The sequence below is a fragment of the Chrysemys picta genome, chromosome 5 (genome assembly GCF_011386835.1).
Source record: "Chrysemys picta bellii isolate R12L10 chromosome 5, ASM1138683v2, whole genome shotgun sequence".
Taxonomy (NCBI): Eukaryota; Metazoa; Chordata; order Testudines; family Emydidae; genus Chrysemys; species Chrysemys picta.
In genome coordinates, this window is record NC_088795.1 from 43,003,438 (window position 1) to 43,018,701 (window position 15,264).

At 41.5% G+C, this 15,264-nt stretch overlaps 1 protein-coding gene across 3 annotated transcripts in view; it reads left to right on the top strand.

Moving 5' to 3' along the window:
- Positions 1 to 15,264, top strand: part of AFG2A (AFG2 AAA ATPase homolog A) — a 292,859-nt gene that overhangs the window by 123,486 nt on the left and 154,109 nt on the right. The gene's annotated exons all lie outside the window — the stretch shown is intronic.

The window sequence follows — 15,264 nt, forward strand, 5'->3', positions numbered from 1 at the left end:
TCTGTTTCACTTTATCTCATCTGTTTCACTTTAGCGTAAGAGAGAAAGAAAAGGAAAAAAAAAAAAAGACTGCACATGTGCAGGGAAAACCTTATGCCTGTGGAGTAGATTACCTCCGGGATATGCAGTTGAAATGTTTGAAACGCCTTATGAGTTTGGCAGCTTTCCGTTTGCTTTCCCTTTTCCTTCCTTTCTTAGTCCTCCAGTAATAGCTCCCTTGTTCCTGAAGAACAAAACCAGCACTTAGTGGTCATTCAGAAAGATTCATTAAAAACAGGAATGGAGTAATTGTAAACAGGCCCACCCCCCCCAACCCCCTTCCATTCTAGCCTAGGGCATAGCAGTCTTATGTTGTCTGGCTCCAGACAATTTTTGGGGGGAAACGAACAATAGTCTTTGGAAGTTAAAAATCCCTCTTTAACAGTTCCTAGTCTTAGAAAACTAAGAAAGTAAACTGAATTTTAATACAGTATTAATATATGTTAAAAAGGACACTCTTCTGCTGATATACTCTTCTCCCTTTTATAGTAAATTCTTTGCAAGTGCAGGATCTATAACAGTTGAAGGCCAAATTGTGACTAGAGTTGCCAGGTGTCCGGTTTTCGATCGGAATGCTTGGTCAAAAAGGAACCGTGGCTACTTCAGTCAGCACTGCTGACCAGGCCACTAAAAGTCCAGTCGATGGCACAGTGGGGCTAAGGCAGGCTCCCTGCTGCTCCCGGAAGCAGCCAGCATGTCCGGCTCCTAGGCACAAGGGTGGCCCCGGGGGCTCCTCACACTGCCCTCACCCTGAGTGCTGGCTCTACAGCTCCCATTGGCCAGGAACTGTCAATGGGAGCTGCGGGGGCGGCACAGGCAGTGTGCAGTGCTGCCTGGCTGCCCCTTTGCCTAGGAGCTGGACATGCTGGCCACTTCCAGGGGCTGCCTGAGGTAAGTGCTGCCTGGCCGGAGCCCGCATCCCTCAACCCCTCCTGCACTCCAACCTCCCGCCCCAGCCTTGAGCCCACTCTTGCACTCAAACTCCTTCCTGCAGCCTGCACCTACTCCCGTACTCCAAACTCCTCGGCTCCAGCCTGGAACCCCCTCCTGCACCCCAAGCCCCTCATCCCCGGCTCCATCCCAGAGCCCACACCCCCAGCTGAAGCCCTCATCCCCTCCTGCACCCTAACCCTCTGTCCCAGCCATGAGTTCCTTTCTGAGTCCTGCACCCTGAATCCCTCATTTCTGGTCCCACCCCAGAGCCCACACCTCCAGCTAGAGCTGCCCCAGCCTGGCGAAAGTGAGTGAGGGTGGGGGAGAGTGAGCGACAGAAGGAGGGGAGATGGAGTGAGCGGGGATGGGACCTTGGAGAAGGGGCTGGACGGGAAGGGCAGGGGACGGGGCAAGGATGTTCAGTTTTGTGTGATTAGAAAGCAGTTGGCAACTCTAATTGTGACTATTTTCCTATGGACATGGGTAATGGCTATTTAATGAAGTGGTGATTCATTTACTAACCGTTATCATTACTAGTAGGTAACCAATAAGTATTTCAGGCTGATTAACCTGTGTGCAGACCAAGAATTAATGGCAGTGATATACTTTGTGGGAAGTAGCAGCAGTTTGCTGGCTAAATGACATTTGCTGAGATTATTATAGCAGATCCTTTATTACATAATTATGGAAAGGGTCTTTTGGTCAAAAAAAAAATTTTTTTTTTTTTAAACATCATTGACTCTGTAGCTGAGGAGAGCTTGCAAAGAATTTCTGGTTTATCTATGGTACTGATGTTCTGTAATTACTGGGCTAAATTCAGCACTGGTGAAACACCACTGATTTAAATGAAGTTGCCTGTGTGTGCCAGGACTGAACATGGCATTCTCTATTTTATTTTATTTGCTTCGTTGTGCAGTTACTGTCTTTTCATTGACCACCATGTCTGCTATCACATATGTCTCTGTCACTAACAAAAACTAAAAGTGAGCGTGTGCCCACATCTGCCAAAGCCCAGAAGTAGATTTAAAATTTTTCAGTATACTTTAGATACATGAATATACAAGGGGATAAACAGATGCAGAAGTATTTTAGTTGATGGAACAGATTTAGTGGAAAACTTTTTCTTGTACGGGTGGTCATCACTGACTGAGTTGCAGCCAATCATTAGCACTTATTTCTTGCTTTCAATAAATCCATTTAAGGATTTTTGCTGAAGAGAACATGTTAGTAATGCCTTTCATATACATAACAATATTAATAGCATCTATACTGGTATAAAAAAGCACTTCACAACTACAGAATTGTCTGTTTCAAGAGCAATGTTAACATGCAGGCAGAGATTTTCACTGCTAAGATACAAAGCTCAGGTGCAAACGCCACTAGGAACCAATAGCAGTTTTGTGTTTGTTTATGGGGAAAACGAGCATTATTAAAAGCAAACTAAATCCATCCAATGTATTCACTTCAGTAAATTATTGGTAGGAAATAAAACTGTTAGCATACTGATAACATGAGGAAATCTTTCTTTTGCTTAGTTTCTATTCATCCTCTATTTTAGTAAAATCTCAGGGTTACTGCTTTCGTTTTCAAAAGCTAAGGACGATTGAAGGGGAAGGCATGTGGCAGGACAGTATATATGTGTTGTCTTTATATAACAAATCCAAAGAGACAGTTTTTCTGTGTGGAGTGCTGGATTGATAGAATGTGGCATGGCTTCTTTCAACTGCAGCATAACCTCATGGTAGAAGACAATATAAGTGGTCTTCTAAGTGATAACTATATCATGGGAAGTCGTGCGTATTTATTGACTCAGAGCTTCACACCTGTTCTGTCATAACTACTTCCTCTCAGAATGTGGGGAAAAGAATGAAGTGCTCTTTCTTGCAAGATTGCCAGAGGCATTACGTCTGTGAATCGGAAAAACTCTTAAGTTAAACATCTACATTAAAATTACAAGCTGATTTCTTTATAGCTTACTCTGTGTGTACTTACATATTTTTAAAATGGCTTAGTAAATGGAATTTCTGTATTGTATTACGTTATTTTAATATTGTTTCAAGTGCCATAGTTTTTACAAATTTTACTGTAAAAGAAAAAAGGACATTCTGTAAATATGATTTTGTATATTATTTTTTTAACCTTTGATTACTTAAGTAGACTTTGAGTATGGAAATTTAGGGCCTAATTCAACAAACAGATCTGGCTTCTGACAGTAACTGTGGAATATGTATATGAATATGTATGTGGTTATATATTCATTATGAAACTGGGGTCAGGTAGGATGGGAGTGGTAATAGTTTAGTTTACTTTACAATCTCAATTTTTTTTACATAAAACGTAGCTTGATGTTTCGGCTAAGCCTGAAATTATGAACAATGGCAGTGTTGCCAACTCTTAAATTTTAGTGAGGGTCCCACCATTTTTCCTGAAGCGCCCCATCCTTAAGTCCTGTGACTAAGAACCTCATATTTTTTTAAAAGTAAGTTTCTGGGCCTCCTGCCTGTAGCAGAAAGCTTAAAATTTGATTGAGTGCATCCTAATGGCTCAACTCATGATTTTTGAACACTTAGCAATCCTGATATTTATATCATTAGGCTTCAGAGTCAGTGCCCCCATTGAAATGAATGAGGGTCAGTTCACACTTTTCTTAAAGTAATTGTTTTTATCTGCAGATCCAAGAAGAGAAGTATGTTTCCATAGTGCTAGAGGGAGGCAAGCAGCAGTAATGCTGTGCAGAGGAAATTAGTATTCCTAGATGTGTTATGAGGCAAAGGTCTATGGGGGAGTTGAGGGCATAGCAGAAGCACATGCATTGGATCTGTAAACAGTGGTGAAGTGCTGGGCCAAAAGCATCGTGTGTGAGGTAATGCAGTAGGATGTGACAGCTTTTCCTCATATCCAGAAATATCATTGACAACCCTCAAACATCAAAGCCAGCTGGGCTGGAGACTCTGTCCTTTAACTCCATGATTAAGGATATGTGTACAGAGCAGTTCGGAGGTGCTTCCTGTTGTGGGTAGATAAACACATGCTAGCTCTGCTGGAGCTAGCGCTCTAAAAATAGCGGTGTGGCTCTGGCAGCATGGGCAGTGGCACTGGCTAGGCACCCAAGTACAGTCCTGCTTGAGCTGCCAGCTAGGCTATTTTTAGTGCACTAACAGGGAGCAAAAGCAAGTTTGGAGGTTCAAGGTCTAACCAATGGCTACATGCACTTGGCAGACGAGATTCAAGGACAGGAAGAAGGGGAATGGAAGAGCTTGATAAACTAACAATTTACTTTAAAGCACCTAATATTTAACCAAAATACATTGTTTCAATGTAATTCAAAAATGCGGCTGGGGGAAGTGGGACGATAACAGAACAGACATTTCCATTTTATGAGTTCCAGTCTATACCTACAATAAAATGCTTAAAGAGCAAGCGGAGTGGTACTTTTCCTTTGTGTTCTAATATTCGCTTGCCTTACAGCTAGATGGAGAATTGGAACAAGTTCTCTGTTCTGCTAGCAAAGCTTCTGTGTAAATACCTTTGCTTCCTGATCCCCATGAGCCCCAGCAGCTCTGTTAATGTCTGCAAATAACTTCAGCAGAGAAACCTCTGAAATCATATTGAGGTGAAAGGATTAATTAGATATTATAACTCCTCTTGGTTTTTTGGTGGGTTTTTTTGGGGGGGTGGGGGGGAGGTTGGCTCCCCATGTTCTCCCCAGTTAGACAGATTTCTAGGTAGAATTTGTATTATAATCTGATGCAAATGTGGTCGATCAAAAAATGCTAGTTTTTTTTAGATTACTGGATGCAGTGTCCACACTGCTATTTTTTTAGCTCGATTCCTGCTAGCGCAAGTCTGTCTACTGGTGCTGGGTGGCTTGCATAAAATGCAGTTCCTAGTAATTTAAATTTGGGACTAAAAAGAGAAGAGGCCCTGGTTGCTAGCAACATCCAAACTGCACTTGGACATAGTGCCAAGGAGGGGCTGGAGAAAACAGGGCCGGCTCCAGGAACCAGCGCAGGAAGCAAATGCTTGGGGCGGCCAAAGGAAAGGGACGGCACGTCCGGGTCTTCGGCGATTCGGCGGCGGGTCCCTCAGTCCCTCTCGGACGGAAGGACTGGCTGCCGAATTGCCGCCGAAGAATGAAACCGTGCGGTAGAGCTGCTGCCAAAGTGCCGCCAATCGCGGCTTTCTCCCTCCCCCCCCCCCCCCCCCGCCACCGCTTGGGGTGGCAAAAAAGCTGGAGCCAGCCCTGGCAGAGAGTCAGCTGTGCCTTTCTGATTCAGGGATGCCTGGCCCTGGTGAAAGTTAGGGCTGCACAGGGGCAATAAAGTGGCTTTAGTGGATCCGGTAATCTGGCCCAGAATGTCTAAAATAGAAACCACTACACTCTGAAAAAATTCCCTTGTAAATTTAGGGGTGTTTAAGCAGAAGCCTGAAAATTCATACATTCTGCCATAATTTCTGAAAATGCCATTAAAAGAAGCAAGTATCTCGTATATAAAACAAAAATATTGGTACACATTACTGCTAACCCATTGACATACTTGAATAATTTGAAGCAAGCAACTTCCCCATGGCCTCTTTAAATAACAAAGCCTGTGAGATGTGATTGAAGTACTGCAGATTAATTCAGAATGTTGTATATTTTGTATTTGTGTTTGGGCACAATCTTATTAGTTTTGACTTCCACAAGTTGACAGTATTCACAATAGCTTCCATGATGGACAAACACACAGGTGATCCTGTCCACTAGAAGAGTAATTTCCAATCAGGTCTCCCACTGAGAAAAAAAATACTAATTCTTTTTTTAAAAACACAGGCCATGTAAATTATATCAACTTATTACTTTTGAAGTGGTAAATGCTGTAGTGTTACTAAAGCTCCCTTCCTTGCCTTTGTTCTGTCATTACCTAAAATGAGATTGTTGTTTTATAAACAACAGTTCAGCATTGGGTGCCAGATGAAAGCAAGGCCAGGAGATTAGATTACATTATCAAGGGAGAGACAAAGGAAGATGCATTGAGAACAGGTCTGCTCTAAACCACCAGGTAATTGTCAAGCTTCATAATTATAAAGGGGCAGCCTCTCATTTCTAATGTCTGTTTTATATGTTAGACATGATTAAAAGCAGATAATTTATTTGAGAAGGAAGTTAAGTACTTTGTTTTTTCCAGATTGTTGTTGAAACAAAAACGCCACGAAGATGTAGCAAGGGCACTGGTAGCACATATGTTTCCTTTGGAAATTGTTCCACAATCCTGAGAGGCTTGAACTCCAAATCCCTTGGTAGTGCTGATATAAAAATCATTTTGAAAGTAAAGCACAGGGCGTGCTATAGGGAATATTGCTTTTACCCATGGTCCTCATCAGCTTACTCCTGGGGGAATTCTGCACAAAAAAATTCTGTACACACTATTTTAAAATTCTGCATATTTTATTTGTCAAAATAACGCAATATCCTCACTCTGTTTTCAATTATTTTGGTCATTTATTTAAACTACAATACAATGGATGAAGAAGGGGAATGGGGAGCATTGGAGGAAATCCCCAAGCCCCCTTTCCTAATAGTAATGTAACTAGGTTTGACCCTTTATTTCTAGTTATTAGTCAATAAATATATGCAGCCATATGCTTGGGGTTACATCATAGGTAAGGGTACGTTTTAGTCAAAAGGGTATTTTTAGTAAAAGTCATGGATGGTCATGGGTGGTAAACAAAAATTCATGGCCCGTGACCTGTCCATGACTTTTTTACTATATACCTCTGACTAAAACTTGAGGGGGCGTACCACGGGTACTTGGGGGGCACCACGGGTGCTACGGGGGACAGGGTTAGCGGGGCTTGTGTAGGTTCCATACCCAGCTCCAGGGAAGTGGTGATCTCCAGCTCCTAGCTCCACCTGCTGCCTCTGCTCTGCTCCGCTCCCCCCCAAGCAGCAGTTTTGCAGCTCCAATTGGCTGGGAACCGCGGCCAATGGGAGCTGCAGGGGCGGTGCTTGTTGGTGGAGGCAGCACATGGAGCTAGAAGCTGAGAGAGGGGAGTTCCTATATCCCTTCTGGGGAGCCCCACACCAGGTAAGCATTGCCCCCACACTCTAATCCCCAGCCCTGAGCCCTCCCACACCCAAACTCCTGCTGCTGGGGAACGGGGGGGACCTGAGACTTCCCCAGAAGCAGCTGGTGCTACTGGCCCAGGGTGCCTGAGCTGCTCAGGCTGCTCCCCGGCAGTTCATGGAGCACATTTTGATGTTTTCAGTCCAAAAATTTACACTAGTTTTAATCATCAAAGCACCATAAGCATGTATAAGGCCATACTGTCCTTTAAACCACCCTGGCAACATAAAGGAGCATTAAAACTTTTACCCCTGCTTTATACTCCTGGGGGAATTCACAAAGACAATAGGAACAATTCACTAAGAAGGCAAGCTGCTATATTCTGCTGGGCCTATGGGGACAGACCCCGCCCCACACCTACTTCCTCAGAAACACCCCGAAGCCCTGCCCTTCCATGCCGAGCATGCTGCAATAGTGAGCGAGAGGGACAGAGTGTCTCTGTGTCTCACATGCACGACTGCCTAGCAGTGATTTACATCTCAACCAGCTGCTCCGGGTCCCGGACCAACCTACCTGTGCTGCTGGGGAGGGGTGCATGACTGCTCTTGCAGCTTTCCTTTGCTTCTCCATCACAAGTCATTTTTCTGCAGGGAAGCAAATCTGCAGGGGACATGAATTCTGCACACACGCAGTGATGCACAATTCCCCCAGGAGTATCAGCTTTTCAAAATAAGAGGCCAGGGAGAGAGAGTGGGTCTGGCTAACATTCAGTGATGTCATTAGTGACACACTGATGTGCAGCTTTATATTTAAGCAGACAAAGATCACTCCTGAGAATGTGAACCTTTAGTGCCTCAGTGAATCCCCTGACCATCCCAGGCCTCTTTGGGGTAGTCCTCCTTCCAGTGTCAACATAGGGCATTCATTATAGGTGGAGGAGAGTAAAGGGTGTCCCAAGGAATATGGTTTAAAATGGTATGTATCCTATCACCTCTTTGGTGTTTAATGCTGAGTAGTTGGAAGACAGGAGGCCAAGTGAAGGCATGCCTCTGCACCTCCATTGCCATAATCCGGTAGGGTGAAGTGATTCATCTTGGCATTCACTTTAGGTTTTTGCAACTAGTTTTACATTACAGATATCTATACTACTAAGAACAATATTGCTTTGCTTGTATTGTGCTTTCCACGTGAGCATTCCAAAGTGCTTTACTAATAGAAATTAAATCCTATGATCTCCCAGTAAGGTAGGTAGGTATAATACACATTTTTAAAACATATTTAAGAGGCTCCAGGAATAGAACCTAGGGATCTTGACTCCTAGTGCCTTGCTTCAATCACTCAATCACATTTTCTCTCTGTTAATCCGATTGCAATACCAACTTTTTTTATTTGTTTCAAATCAGCACCGTCTTCTTCATGTGCTGATCCCTATGTGTATTCCACTGTGGGTACTCATGTGCTCCATGCGCCCAGAGCCAGAGAATTTTGAAAGCCGTGTCCATTGGTCTGCACATGTGCCCTGGCTCACCTCATGCCTCCAACCAAGGAAATAAAGGGTAGGGAGGACTGACTGTCTCCATTTCCTTTTCACTGCTGCGTGGTCCAGAAGTTTTTATTTGATAGTTTTAGTGTTTTGTAGTTAGTCTCCCCAACCTTGGGAATACTGCCCCCCTCCATACCTCGTTTGGGTACTGAGCTATGTCCAGGACTCTGGACTTCAAAATATGTGCTTCCTCGCAACCTTCTCCTATTTGGGTACTACTTGTCAATCACCCACAGTGGACTACACATAGGGACGAGCACTCAAACAAGTAGTGTTATTTACCTTGTAGTAATGGGAGGTTCTTTGAGATGTGTGGTCCCCATCTGTATTTCACTACCAGTCCTCCTCTTCCTCTGCTTTGGATCTTCTCTGATTCTCGATGGAGTAGAAACTGGAGTGGTGGTTGGTTCGTCCCACCCTTTATCTCCTCAGTTGGAGGCATAAGGTGAGCCAGGGCATATGTTTGGACCCATGGACACTGCTTACAAAATTCTCTGGGCACATGGAGCGCATGCATACCCATGGTGGAATACAGATGGGGACCACACATCTCCAAAGAACCTCCCATTACTATGAGGTAAGTAACATTATCTTTTTTTCCCACTTAAAGAACTCATAACAGCGTCATACATTGATGATGAGCACAAAAGCAGAAAGCTAATTTGAGCATTTTTTCCTTTCATATGTTGTGCATTTAGTCCACCCTAATATAAAACTTTTTAGTTTTAATGTAAGCACATTTCATGTCATATCATTATAAATGGCTTCACTTCGTCCCTGTGGCATGGCAGGGTCTCAGAAGTTAACAAAAATGTTGACATCTCTGTTCTCAAATGCAAACTTCCTAAGTGCTTGCTTCCCATTTTACATCCTCCACATTGTAAAGGATTGAACTCCATCTCTTGTTCTTTTTGGTAAAGCCTGAGGAAAATAAAGAGAAAACAGGATAGTCAATTGCTCATTTATAACTCAGTTGGTAGCACTAGCAGGCCAGAGGTTTGTGGCTGTTTGTGGCAGTTGAACTTAGGCGCCTTTCCGAGTATTGACTCTGATTTGAAGAGCTGGAAAATTGTGGAAAGGTGAGAAATCTGGATGAGATGTTTGTTAAACCAAAAACCTGTCTGTCTGTACTTGATCCAGGTGGAAGTTAAAGCTCCCATGGCAAGAGAGGGGAGAAGCCCAGCATTCTCGCCAGCTTCCCCTCTTTCAGTAAAATAGACTCAATAAATCAAACAAGGCTGTGTGCAAGCTACTGCTGAGTGCTTAACAGCTGCTATCTTTACCTACACAGTACCAGGGGTAGTAGATGGTGACATTAGTATATAATGCCTTGCCATTCTTTGGATTTGACAGGTATTTTATAAAACTAAGTGTAACCAATGGGTTCCAGACCATTTTTCAGATGGATTAGGCCTGGTTTTGGCTAGCTATTATATTAAACCAGCAAAGCTATGAGACTGTAGGTCTAACTGTTTAAGCTATCTATTCATCACAGACAGGGAAGCATATCCTTACTTGATACATAGAACAGTCTGTATTTGGTCGGTTTTCCTAACCGTTATTTACATTGTGGAAATTACAGCTTGATTATAATCTGTGTGTAAAAATTAAACATTAAAAGAGAGCCAATATGGTAGACAGCAACTGCAAATATTGCAGTTATTCCCCCTAACGTCTTTTACTGTCATTGTGTTTCATGTTCTGAGCTATGGTCATCCAGTCCTGTTGATCTCAGCCACACCCTTCATAAAACCTGACTAACTGTACAATGCTACACATAGGAAGGAAATCCTTTCTGATATCCGACTGATCACTTTACACCGTGTAGCATTAGATTTTATTACCTTTATCCTTAGCAGGTGTATCAAACCGTTAATATTTAAGGCAAGGGTGGTTCCTTCCAGGTTTGATATCTCTGCTTGGATATGCAGTGGGACAAAATTAATCTCTAGTGCAGTGGTTCCCAAACTGGGGTTCGCAAAATGTTACAGGGGGTTCTCGGGGAAAAAATTCTCTAATGGCAGTCAGAGCCGTCCCTAGGGATCCTGGGCCAGCAGCCCAGAGCCCCTGGACTTCCAAGAGCTAAGCAGATCAAAGCAAACATAGCTATCACACTGAGGAGATTTAAACTTCAAGACTCCTTATAAGAAATGGAAAGGGAGGTGGATATTTTTTGCTATTTTTAAAATTAAATAGGCAGCTAGTATTGGTTTTTAAAATTATTATGAACAATTTTAAGCTTTGTTGTAATGTGCATTGTTTGCCTGGACTGCTCAAGACCTGAATGCTTGTGTAGGAGGAACTCTTTGAGTTGGCTTCTTAAATGCCTTCATGCTGTTTCACATCTGATACTCCTTGATGAAACATAGAAGCCTTGTCTTATAACAGGCTTATTCAGAGTGATACAAGCTACGAAAGTGAGATCTTGGAAGAGTGTTGCCGTTTTCATAATGTAATAAAAATACTGTAATGATAACTAATAATTAATAATAAATAGTATGTAATAAGCATGCCATAAAAACAAATTTTATGTTTCCAAGATCACTGCTTTTATAATTTATGCTCAGGTAAAGGAGAAAATCCATGGAAATATTCATTTGTTGTAGGAGGGGGTTCACGAGACTTGACATTTTAGTGAAAGGGGTTCACAGGTTGTTAAAGTTTGGGAACCACTGCTCTAGTGCAAGCATACTGACATGTTCTTTGCTAGTTGTTAAGGATTACTGTGCATCCAGAACATGTTTGTCCAAGTACAAAAATTGCCTAAAAATGAAAGTCCAGGACCCCATATATAATGTAATTGTATCCTAGGGTTTAAGATTTAATTTTTAGAATACTAAAACTCTAGGTGTTATATCTGTCTTCAGAATGAGAACTGAATGTAAACCAGTGCAATGATATCTTCCTGAATCAACAGACAGGCTCAAAAAATAGATATTAGAGGTTTAAACTGCTCATTGTCAATTGAGTGTTAACCCTGAAACCTAACAATGGAGAGTCAAATGTCAACATTAACTAATTCACTGCTGTCAGTTTTAGCAGAAATATTAGGCTAATGTCCCGTTTCTCTATAGTTGTTGGATATAGTAGCACATATTGGGATGGAAGGCAACAACAGCTAGTTGCAACAGAGTGTTACTGGGAAGGGTATTGAAGAATGTAAACCCTCTTCACTTCAGTTCTAAATCTCCGGTAGGGTGTGAACTACTCTGAACTCACAAATACTGATGTGTTCCCTACGTAGTCACAACACGACCAGTATCCGCTACTTCAGACCCCTACTTAAAGCCTTGCATCAAACCAAATTCTATTTGAATTGGTTACCAAATTCCATTCTCAATGCGTGGGTGGCTTTTCTTGTTACTCCTTACCTAACCCACACCGTGTACTGTTCTGTTTAGAGCAGCCCACACTAATTTCATAGAAGTTAGCACAGTCCCAGACTTCACAGAATTGTTTTTTAAGTTGCACTTGTGTAACTGCAATATTACTACATTTTTCCAGTACAACTCATTCAGGGTGTGTGTTAGAGAGAAACACCACTTGACAAACCATTGTCTCTGGAAATCAAACACGCCCACAAGATATTTTTCCATCAGGAACTATTCAATTAGTTCTCCCCTGCATCCTGATCAGAGAGAGAGATTGTAAAAGTAGGACGCTTGCTGTGAATAGACTGGTTTTTTTGTCAATAGCTTTGTAACTGCCTGCCAGAGCTCACATATTTTGTGCTGTAATTTGTTTATCATCCCTTCCTTCCTATGAAACAAAATCAAAGGGCTGACAAAGAAGCAAAGTACACATTTGGGTAGGATTTAACAGTTTTGAAGGCTGAATGGGTTCATACAGTTTGGGGTGGGAAGGTGGAAAGATTGGAACAGTTGTTAGGGTGCCAACTTCCGAAGTTGAAAAAGCAATAGGGCACTCATCTGTGGATTGGATACATTATCATAATTAAAAACAATGACAAAGCTAGGCTTCTGGAACATTTATAGTAAGGCCTCTACTTAATGTAGGAAAAAAGGAATCTGGCAATGTGAATTAGCTGTATCTTGTTGTTGTTATGTTAATACAATATCACATGTAATAAGTTGTTATAAGATTTTTGTTAGAACTATAGTTGCTGGTGGCATTGATACTTTGCATCTTGTAGTAATTGTGGCATTTTCCTGAGGACATTCAGGATTATATAGTTATTACACATAGTGGTTGTCATTGTCACATGAAAAAAAAAATCTTGTCAATCTAGTTTTAAGTTCTTTAAGATGTAAGATGACAACACTGAGAACTTTAGTTCTGTGTATTGAGAAAAGGCTTCCTAACACTGCCCTGCTTATGTTCCTCAACCTAGACGGGAAGCGATTACTTTCAGTAGCTGACCATATGGCTGAGGTTTTATCTACCTGGGAAAGTTTATTGGTAATAACCCCCTGTATGGACACTCATTCCAATATAAAAATAACTTTTTTTGGTTTTGCTTAAACTTCCTTCTGAGCAACATAAGCGAACCTGGAGAAGCTACACTTATATTAGATTAAGAATGTCCACGTTGGGGGGTTATATTGGTATAGCTATATTGGTTTACATGTATGCTTTTAGGTTATACAGAAAAAACTGTCCTGTGTAAGTCCTGCATCTCTTGTGAGGCAGCTCACAATTGTATCAGTTATAAGTAATAGTTTTAGTGATGGTGTGAATTCCTGCCCACTAGTAAGGGAACCAAGCACCATCACTTTTAACTGAACAGTCATCAGATGATAATGGCATTTGATTTCTACTGACCTTGGGCAAATTTAGATCAGTGACCCTAGAGGTTAAGGGCTCCATATCCTATTACCAATCTCTTGAGTTGTCCTGTCCCCAGAAGGACAAGTGTGGTCACATGGTTTTTTAAAATGTTGGACATTCAAAGGGGGAAAAAGTATTTCAGTATGCCTTTTTCTTTTACAAAATAATTTGTTTTTTATATATATATAAATGACAGGAATTCTGTGTATTGTTACTGGAGTGGTAGAAACAACTCTGATCTTCATTTTCATACTCTAACAAAGATTTTATTAATGAAATATTTTAACCGGGGTCTGTTATTATTTATTAGTTATTTGTATTGCAGCAGCACCTAAGAGTCACAGAGATTGAAGTACACCTTTACCTCAATATAATGCTGTCCTCGGGAGCCAAAAAATCTTACCGCGTTATAGGTGAAACCGCATTATATCGTACTTGCTTTGATCCACCGGAGTGCGCAGGCCCCCTTCTTCCCCCCCCCCCCCCCCCCCCCCCCGCCCCCTGAGCACTGCTTTACCGCATTATATCCGAATTCGTGTTATATCGAGTTGCGTTATATTGAGGTAGAGGTGTAGTTGCCAGTATTGCCTGTCTTTCCCAGAAAGACTTGAAATATCTGTTTATATCCCCCTTACTGGCTAAGAAAGTCATAAAAACCTCTTCCACTTTCCCAGAGAAGAACACTACTGTATGTTAGCAAGATGTGCTTATGACTTGAATAAGCTCTAGTAGGTGACACGAGAGTGACTGGTACACTTACTGCTGTTGTAAGAGACCCTTCTAGAACACACAGTTTGCAGCATCCATAAAACAAGGCAAAGAGGTCCAGGAAATTGAAATATGTTTTCTGTTGCAATCCTGCAGTGATTATCAGTTAGTGATGAGCTGATATGAAATGATAATGCTAGAGTGGCTGTGGTAATTGTTGTGTTGTCTGTGTCTCAGGAAGAGGTGTGTCTGTTTCTTGCCTGCAGTAAAACTGATGACATGGTCTGATAGACAAGTGCTACGGAAAGACTGAGAGGAATTTATAGACACCTGAAGGCAATACAAGCCGATGATGAAAGGCGTTCTCAATGTTAGACACTAATTCATAGTGAAATGAAATCCTCACAAGGGCTTTGTGTCTGCAGTACAGCTTGCAAGGATGAAAGCCCATCTAAAACTTTCAAATGGTTGCAGGTTGTAATTCACATGCTTTTGGTGCCACAGTGAAGTTCATAGAAGAAAATAAGACTATTAATTAGACCTTAACTACAAACTTCTTATTGTAACTCTTTCGTAAACATATTTTTCATTGCCTGTAGCACTCTGTATTACCTTCTACCCTCATGCTTACCTGGTGACTTGATTTTATCTTTTTGTTTTCTTAAATATAAATCATTTAATACATTTATAACACCAAAGAATACTTCTGAAGTAGCTTAAAACATATGTCTGGTACTAATTAGGTTAGAAATCTGTGAGTCTTAAGACTACTGTTTCTGCAGCAAAAGAAACATTTTGTTCTGTGAAATAATGCACTCTCCTCCCCTCCTCCAATGTTTGATTTGTTTATCTAGTTCATCAAAAACATTTGAAATTTGTCTACAGTAAAACTTACTTGAAAAGGACCAGCGAAAATTAAATGCTTGGCAGAGGTGGCAGTCTAAGAAATGTGGAGTAGAACCATGTTCAGTACATTTTGGAATACTGTCGGGAACTTTCTTAAGGAAAGCATTGTCTTGTACAGTTTTTTTTTTCTGTAGTTCACAAATCATTTAGTGGTCCTAAAGGTGTTAGAACTATTGTTATTAAAATTGGTTTTGATAATAAATCATTGATATTTATTGCTGAAGAACTGCTTAAAAATCAGCTTCAGTTACCAGTCTCCGGTTAAATTATTATAAAATATAAATAGTAACTAGAAGAGGA